Genomic DNA, 19,947 nt, shown 5'->3' on the forward strand with positions numbered 1-19,947 from the left:
ACACAGGACTTGTGAAAAAGGCCCAATACCCAGAGGACTACAGGGCTGTAAATAATTCTACTCTGTGATGGAAAGCATAAGATTGCATTGCTGTGCCATCCACCCAAAATATAGGTTGATATTCTGACATGACTAAGAACTGTTCTCTGCAAAGCTCAAATACTTTTTGATCGGCTGTGAAGGGAGGCGCTACCATGCTGAGACTTGTAGTGCCATACAGAAATAAAACAAATGCTGGTTAACACTGTAAGCACCAATAACACTGACCAACAAAATAATTATAATACATTCTACATTCAATAATAAGGTTTTCAGAAAGTTTGCCCAAAGATGCATGCCCATTTACTCCTCCTGCTTCGACTAGCAGCCCTCCAACATGCCCTTAAGGGTTTTTAATTCGTATGGGTGCTTGCATTGTGGTATTGAAATGGGCATTATTATAGGTAAAGCTGGCCACACACGGCCAGATAAAATGCCTGTCAGACCGACAGACATTTTATCTGGCCGGCTGCCAGCCGCAGATGTCCCCAGCATACACTATGAGATTTCTCAGTGTATTCGGCCGACATCTGACCTCCACCCCCGAGAGAGGAGACATTTCCCTGTTCCTTCCATGGGTAGGAACACAGGAAATGTCTGTCTGTCGGCCGCGGCTGGGCATACACTGCCCGATGCTGCCGACAGTTAACCGGTAAATATCGCATTGGACGGGCATGCTGGACAATCCGGCATACCTGACCGAGCAACATTTAACCCTCGGTCGCCCTCCCACACGCTACAATTATCGGGGCGATCCGTGGATATCGGGTGGATCGTCCCGATAATTGTAGCGTGTATGGCCAGCTTAAGACCTGGATTAATTTATATAATGTGTCAGTATTAGGGATGATAGGGACCCACCTGATGAGGTTCATCTTTTACCAAACATGTTCTAAGAACCATATTATTTATACTCCATGGTAAATGTAGAGTTTATTCTAATTATTTTGATTATCAGTGTTCTTAGTGCTTAGAGTGTTCATCTGCATTTTCTTTTTTCTATAGGACAGCTAGATATACAAAACCGCAGGGATCACTCTAATCTTTCGATAAGAGGTCTATTTATGAAAACCCTAAACAAAGAGAAAATGGCCAGGGAAAGGGTCATTTGTAATTTGGGACTATTTATTAAACCCTTAACTGATTTCTTTCACTTTTACATAGTTAATGGTGGATTCCGCCACCTCCATACATCTCTATTAGGACAGCGAAATTAACAGACTTCTAAAGCACCAAAGAGCTTGGCTATTCAGAGCTTGCCCCTGGTAGCTAAAGCCAACTTCACATGGCGTTAGCTACAATTTCCCATTGGTAAAACTCAGGAGATTGTGAGATTTACCATTTGCCAATGCGCAGTTATAACTAGATAAATAAATATAACAATAATACCTTAGTAAGAAGAACAAATAAAGCAGAACAGAAATAAATATAGTAATACCCTAGTAAGAAAGGAAAACAGAGAAATAAATTGAGTAATACTAGAAAGGAAAACAGTCAGGAGACATACCTATTTATATAAACAGATTTCTCCTGGGGTTTTTCAGTCTGGTTGTGGTGAAACCTATTTGGAGGAGTATACTGCATACTGTGCCGATAAGAATAGATTGCAATGACTAAGTATTTCATTTTGCAATCACAGTTGCAACATGTAACAGCAGGTTACACAGTGAAGGCTAAAAATAAGGAAGGAAACATGGATAAACATCTCTCATTAGGGCTATACATTACCAGCAGTCACCATAATAACTATATTTGTGAGCTCTAAAATGAATGGTAAAGCTCAGATTTCATATACAAGTGCCCAGAAGGGGCAGGAGTATAAATTATAGTGTCTAGAAAGCCATTTAACATACAATGAAATAGGATAATAACTCATGGCCACATCTAGTGTAATACATTTATCTACACACACATTCTGTATGTGAGCAATTTCTTTCTATATTAAATAACTTGGCTAATTATATATTAAATAACTTGGCTAATTATATATTAAATAACTTGGCTAATATAGAGAAAATACAGCCAACTGCCTTCTATATAATACAAGCAATTGTACATCGCTGCCTTCTTATAAAGAATGACATCAAATTATGTGGTTTTTTTCACACTCCCAACAGGTTTAATGCACTAAAATAAAACGGTTCCATGTAACGTACAAAACAAGCCACGTAGATGCAAGGTGACGTCAGATTAGTTATTTTAAAAAGTCCCACCCAATAAACAGCTGCTGAAGATCTCATTGCAAGCCAGCATTTCATCATCCAAAGGGAGATGTCCTTGCTTCCACCTATACTAGCACTACACTCTAGGAATATCCTGGAAAGCAGGAAGATTGTTAGAGAAAGACTTAAAGGCAGCAGTCCTTTATTTTTATAGCACACGGTTCATTAAATTAGAGATTGTTTTAAAGTTGACTTACTAACCTCATTACATACAGAGTAGTGACTGACACTATAATCTTCCAGCACAAAGTTCCAAAGGAGCTGCAGGTCAATATTCACAGAGTTGGAAACGGTCCTTAATTTACAAGTACAGTGACAGGTTTCAGCATTTGTACCTGCACCATATAACTCTTTGTGATAGAGAACATTGTTGCCGTTTATCCCCTGGACCTCAAACATTAATATTTATTGAAGAGGAGTATTTAAAATAATAGATATAAAAAAAACCCTTATAAACAAATACAGTAAAAATGCCATAAACAAGAGCGAGGCAGTTCTGAGACAGCCAGGAAAACAGTTACATGTTGGAAACTACTGTATGTAGTCTGTGCCGCTACAATGTACATGCTGGGACTGGCTACAGTACCTACCACTAAGTGCATGCGTTACACAAGCAGAAATACTTCAGCGCAACGGAATATGCTGCGCTATATAAGAAACTTAATAAATAAATACTCTGTGGCGCAAAAGCTGCAAGTCTCTGGTTGGCTACAGGCTGTTCTAACCCTGCAGGGCCATCGGAACGATTTTATGTTGGGGAGGCGACATAAAACCGTTCCGGCACCCGCCCCCCCGCTGTCAGGGGCTGTGCTTTATAGTAATAGGCTGCTCAGCCCCTGCACCGCATGGAGGAGGAAGTGTAATGTACGGTGTTTTAATTTAAAGGGCGGTATTCAAATGTTTTCGCAGTCTTGCTCTCCCATCTAAAATTACGGGAGCTCGTGGGGCGCTTTTCAATCGTTACTGCTTTTCGCGCAGATCGTGCCCATAGAGGTCAGGTTTAGCCACGTAAATCTGCTTCCCCCGACCAAAGTGCTGGGCGCAAAAAGTGCTGTTTGAGCACCCAAACAGGTCACTTTTTGCCGATTTCAGCTCGCACCCCCTGGAGCTGCGAGCTGAAATGGAGCGCTGGCAGCTGATCGCGCCCGACAGGAGTAAAAATTGAATAGCTCCGTCGGGCGAGAAGGGGGCTGGAAACAATTGAATTCCGCCCAAAGACCGTGGTGCAGAAGCTGTGCAGCCTATTACTTGACAGTTCACGGCCATTGCTCCTTTTAAATATTTTGGGGGGGTGGGAGAGGAGAGTCAAAATACAAATCAGACATATCGCTCAGTGTGTATGCTCAATTTGCGTACAGCCAACCAGATGATGTCGCATGTGGCGCCGTGCAATTAGTGAAGGACGGAAGGAGTAATCATTTTTATTACATTGCTATAAGGCAGGGGTCTTCAACCTTGGCCCTACAGCTGCTGTGGAACTACACATCCCAGCATGCACAGCCACCTTTTTGATATAACAGTATGCTAAAACTATGGCCGTGCATGCTGGGATGTGTAGTTCCACAGCAGCTGGAGGGCAAAGGTTGAAGACCCCTGCTGTAAGGTGTACCAGCAATCATGCGATGTCCAGGGTGTCCTTGGGCATCGGCACGATTGCCGAACGCTCAAATGTGCAGCCTGCATTTCTCTAAACAACACACACCTAACTATGCTGAAAACCGCAAAAACACATTAAGATAATGTCACAAAAAGCTATAAAATAAATTAGTAATAATGACCTGGACCTTGACAAGAGTCTTTTTTGCTGTTGTTAAACAAAGATATTAGTTTTTATTGGTCTTTACACGCTTAATTCCATTTAATCATGTATTATATGCAACCATAAGTATCAAAAGTTTATTACATGTAATATTCAATTACAAAAATGCACCACACACTTTCCAGTCAGTAAAAAAGGTACTAGGTTATTTGCAGGTAGGAAACAGTGTCATGTCTTACCAAATTGTGACTCACTATTACTAAAGAGGAAATGAATGTACAAAGATAAACAGCATCCTTGAATAGCATTTTGCATAAAAAAACCCCAACAACACGTGTAAATACTTTAAGAATTAGACATGTGCGGTCCAAGTACAAGTGATGCTGGGCAAATGTTTAAAGCTGGGTACACACTGGCCCGACGGGCATTCGTTCCAACAACGAATGTCCGTGAACAGTGACAGTGATTGTGCGTCCACACTGGACAACTTTAATCAACGACGGAACGATTACCGTTACATCATTCATTAACAATGCCTGGCCGCTAGCGATATCGATAGGTTTGATATGCAGCACATCAATCCAGGCCACCGTTGAATATCGGCCCGACATCGTTCAGTGTGTACCCGGCTTACTTCTGGGTATACAGCAAAAGTTATTCAGCCAGAATGCAATACCTTAAATTATTATATGTGTAAAAAAGTGCTGGGTATGCAAACAGCATTACAAGAAAGCTATGAACACAGCAGAACCCATAGAATAAAATGAAATGCTACACTTTATTGTAGTCTCCATAGGCAAAGACACATGCATACTAGGACCAAACTTATGATGAAATAAAAAGTTATCTTAATGTACTCACTGAGAGTTGGGTATTCGTAGAATGAGGTCTAACTGCAATAAAGTTTTGCTTATATAGCTGAACTATACATTCAACCTACAAAACCTTAATCTGTTTATAGAATGGATTAACACAATTAAGTAATACGACAATTACAATTTACTGTATAGCAGAGGTAGGCAACCTCTGGATCTCCAATTACTGTGGGACTACAAGTCACAGTATGCCCTTACAATTACCAGTTGCCACCTGTCAGTATATTCTGGAATTTTTAATTCCACAACATTTGGCGTCTATTCTGTGGCTACACTTCTTAACAGCACAGTTGTTAAAGAAATACAATGAAAGTATGAAATGAGCCTTATGACCTTTCCAGATATACATTTAAATGACCTAAAAATGCAGTTATTCACCTGTCATCCAATCTGCAGAAATACCAGCCTGTACTGCGAGTACACAAAAGGATTTCAGATTTCCTTGATTGAATTGTCAGTGTAGACAGACCTCTGAACCTGGCATTTGCAATAATTGGATGTTGTTTAAGGACTCACTGGACAGAGGCTGCTCCCAGAACAGGAGGCAGACGGGGAGCTGTTCGGATGTTGAACTTTACAAGACAACAAGACATATATGTGAGCTTGAATCCAGTCACAGGGAAGGACAGCCAGTCTCAGTGACTCATGTCTCTGGATGGCAAAAACAGCCAGCTTACAGGTGTGCACACTACCTAGTCACCTATTGGAATCACGAGAACAAAAAGGTGCAGCTCCCAGGGCATTGCGTACTAGAATGAAGTATGCCCAGGATAGACTTCAGAAACACGTGACTATACATTCCTGCTCATATCAACATATTTAAAACAGTGAAACGTGTGTATGTGTACATACACACACACACATATATGTATGTATATATTATATACACACAAACATATGGGTGGCAACTTTTTTTTTACATGACTAAGGAGACATTACACTTCATGACAGAAAAGATGCCATGCATGGACATGATTAGTGGTTAAAGGGGCACGAGTATGGGGTTGCTCTAGCATGCTGGCTCCCATGTGAGTGTGTGTGTATGTATATATATTTATTATGGCACTAAATTAAAATAAAATCTCTAAGAGAAAAACAAGAAGTTTTCTTTACTATAATGTGCACTACATTAAGTCCAATATAAATGGTGATAGTGATCGCTTGTTAAATTTCTCCTTCCAGGATGGCAGCCAATCTTGTATGAACCACACCAATACTGATACATATGGTATCTCTATTTATAAGTAATCCTATGGCAGCTTTCTGTGCCTCCAGCCCCCTCACTCCTGCCCACAGAACTGTTGTCACAGCAACACACAACACACTCCATAGACACAACACAGTCCAGTCCCCGGGTACACGGTGGCAGCTCTTGCTATGTGCACAGGGGAGCCAGCACCATCAGAGAGGGGACACAAAGCCTCATTACATCCGCCCTGATCTGCTGTATTCCTGGCCTCTCTCTGCTGCCCTCACTGTTACAGTAACTTGCACCGTTATTACTGTGTGTCAGGAGCAGATGACACACATATACACACACACATACCTGCGTCTGTGCAGCGATCATACATACATGCATGTACACAGCGCAGGATATCACACACATATGCATAGAAAGCTGCATGCCACCCCTAGGCACTCTGCAGGCCAGCAATATATTTCACCTGCTATACTATGTATGGTCGATTGCATATTAAATAAGAATACCGACCTGGTGTGTTCTCCTCCCGAGATCACCGTTATCCCTGAGCACCAGCTCAGCTATTGTTCTCCTGCAGGAATGGAGGTGCAGCAGGGATAATAAGACTAGGCACAAGTTTGCAGAACACCATAGCGCGATCTCATTGTCTCCTCTCCTTGCGGTGACAGTCTCTACCCCTAACCATCTTAAGGGGCGATCTGTACCCTTCTCGGCATCTCCACCCTCTTTTTTTTTTTTTTTTTTTTAATCCCCGCCCTCCCGCATACGCTTTTAGAGAGAGAAAAAAAAATGTGAATTGGGAAATTGAGAAGCGCAGGGCTGACTGACTGAAGCAACCTGATCTCCAGCTGCTGCAGCAGCAGCTCCTCTCTCCTTGTGACGTCAGCGCCCCTGATCTATTTATATCCGCCCGATTGGATTTCATTCATGAAAAACAACGAGCGTTCCGCAAGGCGGCGGGAGCGCGCCCCGTGCCTAGAGCGCGTCCCCTGCGCGCTCCCGTCCTGTCTGTCTGTCATAGATGCTGCTGCGTAACATGTTACTTTTACAGTACGTGAGGAGGAGGCTCACTCACTGCTCATAAGCCTCCCGGGCACAGGAACAGCATAGTGCACAATAGGGGCCTGGCCTCAGGCGCAGACTGTCACTTGTATAGAGTGACGTCAATCAAGTGACAGCTTGCAATCATTCTCTAACTCCCTCTGCCCTGAGGAGGGGAAGAAGTGAATAACAAATGATCAAGTTACTCAAAAGTCTAAAGTAAACAAGTTATTTATTGGACTGTTGTCAATTATTACTACTAGGCTGGCACATCTGGGCTGCGATCTGGTAATGCTGGCATGTGCCAGAAGCATAGCTGCCAGCTCTGTGGTGCTTGGTAACCCCCAGCGTTCGTGCGGTCACAAGTCAGATTTATACATGCCATTTTTCAGTCATGGGTGAACAAGAGCACCTGCAATCAATTTAAAAAGTTTACTCCCATGACCAGGTGGACTGGTGTATTGATCAGTGAACTGGTTTGCAGTTTCAGTCCTCTTGGTTGCGGTTCTTTTAATAATAAGTTGTAGCCTGAGATTGCAGGTCACAGTACACTCTGCACTGCTGTACTTGTAGAGTGATGGCATGGTCTGTGTAAACCAGTGTAAGCTGATTTACTTGTTGTACAAGGGCTGTCCCATATGGGAAGCAGTCACCGTCGGCTTCCCGACTGTCTAATCCCGGCAAGGTTCAAATGACAGGCGTCGAAATCCCGACGCCTGTCTTTAGACTTACACCTGGAGCCAGACACCCAGCTTACCGATCGAAGGTAAGCCGGGCGCAGACAGCCGCATTAGGTTAGGGGCTCCCGGGGGGGGGGGGTTGACTTATGTTTAGGCACCCCCCCGGGAGGTTAGGATAAGGCTAGGGGAAGGGGGGTTAGGGTTAGGCACCCTACCGGGAGACTTAGGGTTCGGCTGCAGGGAAGGGGGGAGGTTAGGTTTAGGCACTTATAGGGGCGTTAGGCACCCATAAGGGAGGGCTGGGGGGGAAAATTAGATTAGCTATACTTACCTCAATGGACGAGCGGGATTCCCACCTCTGCCGGGCTGCTGCTGTCGGGTTTGGTAAATCATACTGATTCCATCTCATACAGGTCCCCCGGGACCGCTATTCTACCCAATACAAAAAAAAGAGGCATCGCAAAACTGGGGGGCATGGCTAGGCTAGGGGAACGGGGGGAGGTTAACCTTCAGTCCCCCTGGGTTGTCCCTAAACCTAACCCCCCCATCCCCGCACCCTAAACCTAACCCTCCCAGGGGAGTGCCTAACCCTAACCTCCACCCTTAGTGCCTAAACCTAGCCTCCCCCTACCCCTATCCTAACCCTCCCGGGGGGGGCGGGGCTGCCTAACCTCAAGTCCCCCCAGGATGTCCCTAAACCTAACCCCTCCCATCCCCGGCTTCATGGATACTTACCCCCGGCGTTGGACGATCGGTCCGGCATCCTGTCGGAGTTCCGGCATCGGGATTAACATAGACGTCGATATTTCGACGCCTATGTTAGATCCCTTGCCGGGATTACACTGCCGGTATTGAGACTGGCGGCCATGCGTCTGCCGGTCTCATAACTACATACCCTACTAACCACAGATATGTTATTGGCTCAGTCCAAGAATGCACAAAGGTATTCCTAACAATGACTGAAAACATCAGTAGGACTGGGTACATGTATTCTGTACAGTACATAAGTCAATACTAGCTACAGGAAGAAATATGTACAATGTACATTTTTTTCTGCAAAACACAATGTTCTTGATGGTTTCTAGTTTAAATTATATCAAATTCTTAGTAGAATATTTGCGTCGTCATCTTATATTCATTTTGTGTATCTGATTACTTTTAACTTTTATTAAGAATAAAAGGCCTGATTCAGAGTTGTGAGATTTTACCATCGCTGCTGCATCTTCGTTTGCTTTCTGCCAGGTTCTGCTGCGGCTTCCGAGGACGCAGCATCAGATCACTCTGCGTGACCATCAGTCATCTGAGTCACCCTCAGGCTTCTCAGGATGGCCGGTATTTTCACTCAGCTGAAGCCAGTGAAGCTGCGTACAAGGACGCAGCCAATGGCCTCAGCACTCCTCGAGATAACGGGGCCAACACTCCACCATTTTCTGGGTCGCTGCCGGACGCCTCCTCCAAATGGTTGCAGCCTGTCAATCAGGCTGCGGCATCCAGGCACTGCGAGCGGGCACTGATCGGCACTGCGCAGTACAGGTCCTGCTCATGCACTGATCGGCCACCATCAGAGTTGTGCCATCAGAGTTGTACGCAAACCATTGGGTTTATGTACTATTCTGAATCAGGCCCAAAATTGAACATAGATTGATATTTCCCTTTTGTAAGTTTCCTGACTTGCTAGAAATGCCCAGGGTGTTTATTTCTAAGAATGAAATGTACAAAGATATTAAAAGTGATAGAGACATCCTGTCTAAGAACACAGGAAACCAATTATATACAGTGAACAACTGAACCTCTATTCAGCAACTGAAAAAGAGCAAACAGGAAGGACTGAATGTGATCAGTACAGCAATTCCCAGAATCACACAGCACTTTCTACTTAATCAACTTTGTAGGTATTTGATTAATATGTCCCACAATGTCTTAAGTTATATATACCCAGAAAACCTCCATTTATTTATTTATTTATTTATAATAATATGGACCTAGGCTTGTTATGAACAGGTTATCAAATAATATGTTTGTATTAAATCATACGTGCCAACCTTCTGGCTGCGGCCAGGTCGTCACTAGAGGGGGCGTGAGGCGGCAATAGTGGGCAGTGAGGGGGAAGGTGGCAGCACAATCGAATCTTCGCGCCCCCGCTATACAATGCCGGGATTTTCGGCATTGACCAGATTCAGAGCGAATCGCGTCATTGGCGCCCCCCGGACCGCCCACATTCGCCAGGTAAGTGTGGGGGGTGCGGAGGTTGGCGGCTGGGAATGCCACCTGATTTTCGGGAGCCTCCTGGCCATTGCCGTAGAGTCGCCAAGTATGTATTAAATGAGATATTCTAATCATTGGCTGTTTTATAAATTCTAAATTGATATTTTGCTAACACTAAAAATATTATTTTTTATTTTGCAGTACTGGTGGGCCTGGGAAAGGGAGAGTATACACTAGAACGGTACAGGTTTAGTATGGGATCCAGACTATCAGAATGTAGACGGTCAGAATCATGACAGCGGCATCCCAACGGAGTTTGGTAAGTATTTTAACTCTTACCCTAACCGTCCCCCTAAGCAACCTAACCCTCCCCTCCCGCAGCCTAATCCTAACCATGACTGGGACATAGCTATACTGGGATATACTTTATTTGGGAAGAACAGGAGGAGTAGTAGCAATGTATGTCAAGGAAAGCATAAATACTACGTTAATACATAGTATTGAAGAAAAAACCGAGTCCCTTTGGGTGACTATAGAAACAGGGGAGAAAGTGATTCTTCATCTTGGGTTGACCACCAGGTCAGGAAGAGGAACTGTACAATAAACTATTGCAGGACATCACTAAAATGGCATTAAAAGGAGAGGTTATAATCATGGGAGATTTTAATCTACCCGATATAAACTGGGAGGTGTCTGTGGCAAGTTCCACTAGAAGTAGGGACATCCTGAATTCATTGCAGGGAGCCTCCCTCCAGCAACTGGTGAGGGAGCCCACTCGGAATGACGCAATATTAGACTTAATACTTACTAAAGGAGACAGAATATCTGATGTAACATCGGGTGAAAACCTGGGATCCAGTGATCATCAAGCAGTATGGTTCAGAATAAAGACAGATACTGACTCACCCATACAAAAACAAAGGTGTTAGATATTAGGAAGGCTGATTTTGCAGGGATGGGAAGATGTGTAAGCGAATCTTTGGCAGAGTGGAGGAACTTGAAAGAAGTGCAGGAGAGGTTGAAAAATTTAAAAAGTGCAGTATTAAAGGCAACAGACCTTTGTATCAAAAGGGTTAGGAAAACCACAAGGAAAAGGAAGTCAGTGTGGTTTGGGAAAGAGGTAGCAAGTATTGTGAATGCAAAAAAGATGGCCTTTAGGAAATACAAGCAGACGCATAATAATGAGTACAAAGAAGTGTATCTTGTAAAACAGAAGGAGGCCAAGAAAGTAATCAGATGTGCAAAGGCAAAAGCTGGGGAGAAAATGGCACAGTCAGTGGGTAAAGGGGGCAAAACTTTTTTTTTTAGTATTTAAAAACAAAAAGGAGAAAAACAAAAAGGTGGAATAAAAAGACTAAAGACAGAAAGAGGGAGTCTTGCTGAGGGAGACAATGTAATAGCTGATCAACTTAATTTTTTTTATTCAGTATTCACTACTGAAGAGAGACAAGGGGCCACAGTTAAGTTGCAGGTGTAATCAGAAAAAGAAGGTCGGAACAAGCACATTTACAGAGGATCCTAACAGAACTTTCAAAACTGAAAGTGGATAAATCAATGGGGTGAGATAGGATACATCCAAGGATACTAAAAGAGCTTAAAGGGGTGCTGGTAACACCATTAACAGAATTATTCAACCAGTCACTAGCTACTGGAGTAAATCCAGAGGACTGGAAAAGAGCAAACGTCCCACTACACAAAAGTGGAAGCAAGGAAGAGGCAAGCAACTACCGACCAGTGAGGCTTACACCAGTAGTAGGGAAATTGATGGAAACACTCTTAAAAGGAAGAGTCGTAGATTATCTCAAATCCAACAATTTGCAGGATCCCAGACAGCATGGATTTACTGGGGGGAGATCATGTCAAACAAATCTTATTGACTTTTTTGACTGGATGACTAAGGAAATAGATGAAGGGGGGCCATAGATATAGCTTATCTAGACTTTAGTAAGGCTTTTGACACTGTTCCACATCGCAGACTGTTAAATAAACTGGAAAGCATGGGATTGGATGCAAAGATAGTTGAATGGATAAGATCATGGCTGCAGGATAGGAAACAGAGAGTTGTAGTAAACGGAAGGCAGTCTCAAGAGGGAAATGTTACCAGTATAGTACCTCAGAGATCTGTACTTGGACCAGTGCTTTTTAATATCTTTATTTGTGACATTGCAAGTGGTATTGAAGGGAAACTATGCCTTTTTGCAGATGACACAAAGGTACGCAACAGGCTAGACACACCAGGAGGGGTAAAACAAATGATTGATGATCTAGGTAGACTAGAAGAATGGTCAAAAACGTGGCAACTACAGTTTAATGCCAAAAAATGCAAGATCATGCACTTGGATCTCAAAAATCCAAAGGCAAAATATAGTATTAATGGCACTATACTGGAAACTACTGAAGAGGAAAGGGATCTAGGAGTCACTATTTCAGGTGACTTAAAGGCAAGCAAACATTGTAACAAAGCAATGAGGAAGGCAAGTTAGATGCTTGCTTGCATAGGGAGAGGAATCAGTAGCAGAAACAAAGAAGTGATAATACCACTGTATAGATCATTGATACATCCTTATCTCGAATACTGTGCTCAGTTCTGGAGGCCATATCTCCAGAAGGATATTAATACATTAGAGACTGTACAAAGAAGGGCAACTAAAATGGTGCAAGGTCTACACCACAAAACGTACCAGGACAGACTAAAAGATCTTAATATGTATAGTTTGGAGCAGAGAAGGGAAAGGGGGGACATGATAGAAACTTTCAAATATATAAAGGGTTTTAACAAGGTAAAGGAAGGAGACAGTCTTCAAAGAAGGAGAAGTATTAGAACAAGAGGACATGTTCTGAAACTGAAGGGTGGTAGGCTCAGGTGAAATTTGAGGAAAAATTACTTCACAGAAAGGGTAGTGGACAAGTAGAATAGCCTCCCATCAGAGGTGGTAGAGGCTAATACAGTAGAGCAATTTAAACATGCATGGGATAGACATAAGGATATCCTTCAGAAGAATTAAGGATCAATAAGGGTTGAGGTAACAATAGGTTTAAAAATGGGGCAGACTAGATGGACCAAGTGGTTCTTATCTGCCGTCAAATTCTATGTTTCTATGTTTAACCCTCCCCCTACTGCCTAACTCGAACGCTAAACCTAACCCTAATAATTACCGTTGGGATATGTCGGTATTGTGATCGTCGGGATGCCGCTGTCAGTATTGTGACAGTCGGCATCCTGACCGTCTGGATGCTGACTACATCCCAACAGTACATCTGGAGCATAGGACTTGTTCTACAGAGCCTATTCCCAGGCAATGCTCCCTCTGCACAAGTAAACATGAGAAAATTCTAACTTAAAAGCTGTTGTCCAGCCATGAAAATTACATTTTCCTTATAATTCTGGCAAGAGAATCTGGCTTTCAAATGAGGCCACAGAATGATCATGCTGAGAAAATGATCTCAGTCTGATTACGGTGCCTTATCGCTCTGACATGGTTCTAGAGAAAAGCACCATTCTCTCAACTGTTCTGCAAAATATTCCCCACTTTCCCCACTGGAGAAATTTAGCCTTAAGTGTTCCCAGTCCTACCCTTCACATCAGAACGGACAGTTCATTCTCAGAAAGGCCAACTTGCAAATATGGCGCAGCATTGGTGAACAAAAATAGTCCAGTGCGCATGGAGCGGTCACTGTGTATATCAGTAAAATTTGGAAATAAATATAAATGACATTAAAACATGTAGAGAAGGAAATAAACGAGAGCATGTGTGTAGATTTGCGTATATCTTAGCGGTTTCCTTTTGGCCATATATGAAAATGAGATATACGTTACTGGATTAGAGAGAGCATTTGCAGCTATCAGGGAGTCATGGGCTCTCACAGGTTTGTTGCACTGGCTAACGTTGAATTAGGCACGTCTTCATTTTCTGTTCACATTCAGCTGTGAGCTTGTCACAGGTCACAAGAACGGGGTGAAAACAACAATAGATAGGTGTTTACTTCCAAAAACCTGACAAGTCAGCATCCCAGTCTGTCTATTGCTCTTCTTTTACAGGTTTTTTATATCTGAAAACAAATATTTAGCCAAGTACAGAGGTGAAGAAAATTCCATCCAGACCTACAGTACATACACCTGGTCAACAGGATGCGTGACTTATGGAAAGATTCTGCAAAATAGAAATAGAGAAAACAAGTTCCTAATGTATATTTATCATCATGTCTGATGTGCCAATAAAACATATGTCAACTAAGTCTTGCATATGCATGTTAGCATATTTCCACAGCTGTCTCCCTCTAGCCCATCACACGTCCTTTTATCTTTCCCTTATATTTAGTAAATGAAGCCAGAACAAGCGAGGTCTGAAAGGCCCCTATACCCGTGTTATATTCTTTCATCTAGAACAGTGGTTCCCAAACTTTTCTGAACCACGGCGCCCTAGTGTATCAGTATTATTTACACGGCACCCCTAAGCCAAAAGTTTGTTATTGAGAAATTCTGAAAATAATGTAATGCAGTAGTAAAGTGAAGTAAATTGTGCTCATCCTTAGGTTCAGTTATGTGATGGTGGACAGGTTTGCACTTCTGTTTGTCCACATATTTACATTACATTGATCATAAATAAGTTAATTTGGTGCTGGACCACCAACCTCAGGCACCCCTGCAGGTGTCCCAAGGCACCCCAAGGTGTCACGGCGCACAGTTTGGGAACCACTGATCTAGAACAATCATAGATCTGATAGAAAAGAGTCTTACAACTACACAAGGCAATAAAACATTAAAATTACCATAACACAAAAGATAACAACTATGATGTAAATTATATATCAAACTTGGATTTACTGTTTTTGTGCCTGGTCAGCTTATTGGTGCTTCCCAGTCTTCTCCTTCCTCACCACCACTGTAGCTCACAACATTATACTACATCTGCATAAAATAAACTATTGGGAAACCTATTTCAGCACATGCCTTAATATATCTATTATGGAAAAATGTCAAAAGAAGAAAGAGTGCCAATCTCAAGTACTTGCCACCTCGGTGAGGTCCTTCGCAAACATTTAACAAATACAACACCCGATAAATGTCTGACAATTATATCTGCATAGCAGTTTAACAGTTAATATTATGCTCTGAAAAAAAATCATATTGTATTTTTAAAACTCTAAATAAAATATGGTAAGCTAAAATGATGCCTAGCTTCAGTATTGGAAATTATTGTAATGATGGTATCTGTACTATCCACATTGTATGATCTGATTAAAATTGTATCTAATGAAAACAAATGCTAAAATAGGTTTTTGCTCAAAAATCAATAAGACCGATCATAACCAACAACTTTGTTTTTGATTTTAATTCACATCCCACTTTTTACTGTAACAGGAAGTGTGGAAATAACCTATCATTGGAAAGTAATGGTGCATACACACGGTCAGATTTTTCTTCAGATCGTTCATATCTGAAGGAAAATCTGACATGTGTGCAACGATGAACGATGTGCAGATTGTCAGATAACGATAGCTGACATCTGATGTGTTTGCAGTCAGTTTTGGACGACTTCCATTCATTTTAATACAGTAAAAAATTGTTCGATCGTTTACCAATCGTTCAGTCGTTTGCCAATCGTTTGCCAATCTTTCAATCGTTCATCTGACATATCTTACCGTGTGTATGCACCATTAGACATGATGTCATATTATGGAGGTGTTATTATAATATTATTATCCTTTATTTATAGAATGCACATCCCAGTGCAATTTACAATCTACAAACACACGCGGCCCGTCTCCCTTGCATTGGGAGCCATTGGACGGATGGCGCGCCCGGCTGCCACTGCGCATGCATGTTGGAGACGGGACAAACCATAACAAATTATTATATAAATAATAAAATAAAAATCCAACTAAAGATTGTGAACCCAATCAATACCTATTCAATAACTTTTAAATGCTTAACTACAACTAACCTAAATAGTGTCAGAATATTCACTGTCCCGATAACGATGCTTAAAGTAAATTTAGATTGTTTTTTAAGTCACCTATGTTGTGATGTGCACAGGCCAATGATATGTCAGTCAGGGCACACTTGGATTGCTATGCCAAGGCTAATTAAGCATAGTCTTCAGACAAAGACTCATCTCTGCCATTGACAGACTAAAGAGATTAAGACTGTCTAGAACATCTTAACATGACAGGGCTATGCGAGTAGATCAAAGAAGTTATCAGTTAATACTGTCAGGCGAATGAGCTATAAAAATAGCTGAATCACAATATATCCTTCTTGCGGGATTTAAACATCACTGAATAAGGGATATGGATTTAAAGGGAATGAACAACTATTTTTTTTTTTCATTTTATATATCAGAAACACCCAACTGCAGTGGTCTTAAAAGAAACATCCCTTTTATGTAGTATTACTTTAATAGCAATATCAATATGAAGTGTTTTTGACATCCATATGTGTGAATTTCTTAGACTTGCCCAAGCGCAATAGGTGTGACAACCTCTGTAGAAGCCGAATCATATGGACGTGAAGACTGGTGGGAAAGTGGTGCGGATTTCTTTTGTTGATGCCATTTAATGGCGTCTGTATGGATAGGATACCTGGCATGACGCTTTTCCCTAGCGGCATCTTGCATTGCGTTGGAACGTAACAAGAGAAAACAATTGGATTGGACTACTGAAGAGGACAACATGGAGTTAAATCTTAGCCAGCATCATACAGTTTATTTCTTAGTGATAATACCAACCAGGCAGTTTTCATGGTTATATGGTCTTTATGTTATAATGTTAAATTAATATAACCTATTTAGATTGCTATGTATGGATTATACTTCACTAAGCAACATGGAAGTTTCAACTCATATAATGTATATAAACAGTGTTCTTATACATAGGTTAAATCCCACTAAAGGTGTAGTCATGTGTAATATAAAACATCTACACTTTGTATGGGTCGCGTTGTAATATTCAGTGGCCTTACAGTAGCAGTTCCTGTTTAAGCCTTATAATAAAAGTTTGTATTATTGAGTCAGTATGTCCACTATTGGGGAGATGGAATACGCCACCTACACAGAAGTGTAAGAAAAACACTAACCTTACAAAGCATCTACTTATTTGCGCCTAGAACAGAGGTCATCTATCTGCACAGGTCATGAACAAGAATAGAAAGTTGTCACTGCTTCCTCTTTGGGTCATGGCCAAGTCCAAAAGTATGGCTGGGGCTAGTCAATGATACCATACCTTGTCTAATGAGGGCACATATATCCCTAGCCATTAAACCATGCTCTTGTGTTATCTAGTAGATTGGCAGGAGAGTCCAGACAAAATGTAGGGTTTTTATTTACATGCTTTTGCTGCTATGGCCGATAGCCATACTGTTCTATTTTTGTGAATTGACCATTTGCTCCCAAATCCAAAAACATATAATCAATTTGTCCTAACAACAGGTTTTGTATCAAACGGAGTTAACCAATTTGTCTCAACGACCATTTTTGTCTGTTGTTTTTGCCAGTGTTTGAGAACAAATGGTTGATTGTCATTTGCTCACATACATTACCAGATTTTCATTCCAACCAGCCAGACTGGACAGATAATCTTAGTGTGTACCTAGCTTTACAGTAGGTGTTAACATGCACTAATATAGAGGGTTTTTCCAGGCATGCAAAGTAACACATGCTATAGTAAACTAACAAAGTCTTTTGTCCTCTATAGCAGATAAAGAAACATAACAAAATATATACAAAAAACACACAGAGCACAGATAAGCTAGGTGCTTTAGGGATCTATTTACTAAGCCTTGGATGGAGATAAAATAAACATAGATAAAGTACCAGCCAATCAGCTCCTAACTGCCATGTCACAGGCTGTGTTTGAAAAATGACCTTTAGGAGCTGGTTGGTTGGTACTTTACCTCCATCCAAGGCTTAGTAAATAGACAACTGGTTCGCAAACTTGTTCCTCAGGACTCCAAACAGTGCATGTTTACCTGGTCTCCACACAGAACCACAAGTGACATAATTAGCTCCACCTGCGGATCTTTTAAAATGTGTCAGTGAGTAATGAATACACCTGTACATCGGCTGGGTGACCTTGGCAATGTGACCTGTGTAAAGTCTTGGGGACAGAGTTTGAGAGCCACTGAAATAGACCCCTTAATATATAAGCACACAACATACTACCTGTAATTTAAGAATGGGAATGTATTGTACTACATTCCACATCATCAAATCGAAACATGAATTCAATTAGAATCTTAACGTTACTGCTACGCTTTCTGCAAATAGTTTGAGTCTTATTTGTAAACACATTTTCAAGGTAAACATTCTCCAGACAATAGCAGCATTATAGGACAAGTTTATCATCATACAATTTGATTGGATTCATGTTAGCTTCAGTAAAGGGGCTATCGTATAGGCGGGAAGGATTTCACCACGAGTTGGCTATATAAACTTATACAACATATGGAACTAACATTCCCTTGGGGGAATTCATTTCAACGCGAATTGAATAGTGTAGGAGCGACCTCAAGGAGCCATTCAATTCAGTGCACTGTGTGGTCGGAGAATCCCGGTTATTGCACCTTAACAAGCATGTTAAGGCGCGGAAACCGGCATTCTCTGACCAAAGTGCCAGGTGCCTGACTTAGAGGTAAATATAGGCAAACGCAGGGGGTTGCCTGGCAACCCCCCTCCCCAGTCCACACTATGACCACATTAGAAATAGTAATATAATAGAAATTTACTAGTGCTACATATTCTGCTCCTTATCACAAATGAAATAATTAGCACCACCTGTGGATTGTTTAACATGTGTCAGGCAGTAATACAACTGTGCACCAACTAGGAGATCTGGAAAACATGCACTGTTAGGAGTGCACTGCTATAGACAATCAATAGGGTTAATCATACTACTTTCACGCAGGAAAAAAACCAAAAACCTAGCTTTTGCCTGGCATTTGATGCAGAGGTTTTTTCCCGGTCACAGCCTGTACCCCTCTTCACACAGAAAAGCAAATTCCCGGGGTCAAGCATTTGGACCCGGTAATTTGCGGATCAACCAAGGTTTTCTTCTGTGTAAAACAGTCAACCTGGATTGCAATTCCTGGGACTTTGACCCTGATATTACAGCCGCGACTGTTTTATTTGCGTGGATACAAATTTATGCTGATTCTACAGCCAATGGGATTCCTACTGAGACGCTCGCTCACCAACTGCATCTTTAATCCACTGCGGTGATTGAAATGTTGCACCATGGAAAACGCGCATTGGTTGCACCATCGGACATTAGAGCAGCCCTGTGGTTGCTTAGAATGTCCGTCAGACTATCCACCCCAGTTACCTCCCAGGAAGGCTCACCGAAATTGTCTCGCTCTGTGCCCAAATTCGTTGTGTGACCACCGCTGACTCAGATGCATACACAGTACAAAAAACATTGGACAACTGAGCAAACAAGCGTCCACCTATGAATTAGACGCAGTGTTCTTTAATATGTTGCCAAAGCTGAGTGCTGAGGATTACATTTTTATATCTCAATTTATATATTAAACATACGCTCTTTTTGTATATAGTACTCCCCAAAATATCAAGAAAAACTTGTTAATGCTTCCTACAAGTAGGTAACTAGTTGTTTAGTATGAATCATATACTTCTACCTGGTGACACCATGAAGAAAAAAAGGTCATCCACTCTGTAGTACATACTGTACAATGAGCAATGGCGGAACTACCACTGCGGCCGGAATGTATGGAGGCAATATGGCTCCGCTCTGCTCTTTTGAGCAGGCATGGGGGCTAGTGCATGTGCAGTGAAGCACAGTTTCTATGAATATAATTAAACTACTGTTTTAGGAGATAATTAATCTCTTTTTGCGGAAAATCCTCTGAAAACGGCGGTTTTCATAAGATTTCTGCATTAAGTATCCCCATAATGTATCTCCAATATCTGTG

At 41.8% G+C, this 19,947-nt stretch overlaps 1 protein-coding gene and 1 long non-coding RNA gene across 5 annotated transcripts in view; one reads left to right on the forward strand and one right to left on the reverse strand.

Moving 5' to 3' along the window:
• RHOBTB1 (Rho related BTB domain containing 1) overlaps positions 1-19,947 on the reverse strand; it is an 86,758-nt gene that overhangs the window by 30,918 nt on the left and 35,893 nt on the right. Inside the window, exon 1 of one of the 4 annotated variants that reach the window (XM_088450470.1) lies at positions 6,607-6,809. The exons of 1 other annotated variant lie outside the window; for it this stretch is intronic. The gene's annotated coding sequence lies outside the window, so the exon portion shown is untranslated. Of the gene's footprint in view, positions 1-1,546; positions 1,600-5,273; positions 5,367-6,606; positions 6,810-19,947 lie in introns of those variants that run through there. 2 more of the 4 variants (XM_088450473.1, XM_088450474.1) reach the window with 2 other exon arrangements.
• Positions 5,439-14,257, forward strand: LOC148501432 (uncharacterized). The gene is made up of 3 exons (XR_015870048.1): positions 5,439-5,492; positions 10,224-10,341; positions 14,062-14,257. It is a non-coding gene; the product is annotated as an uncharacterized LOC148501432 (long non-coding RNA).

The sequence above is a fragment of the Taudactylus pleione genome, unplaced genomic scaffold, assembly GCF_031769625.1.
Source record: "Taudactylus pleione unplaced genomic scaffold, aTauple2 ptg000518l, whole genome shotgun sequence".
NCBI classification, from domain to species: Eukaryota; Metazoa; Chordata; class Amphibia; order Anura; family Myobatrachidae; genus Taudactylus; species Taudactylus pleione.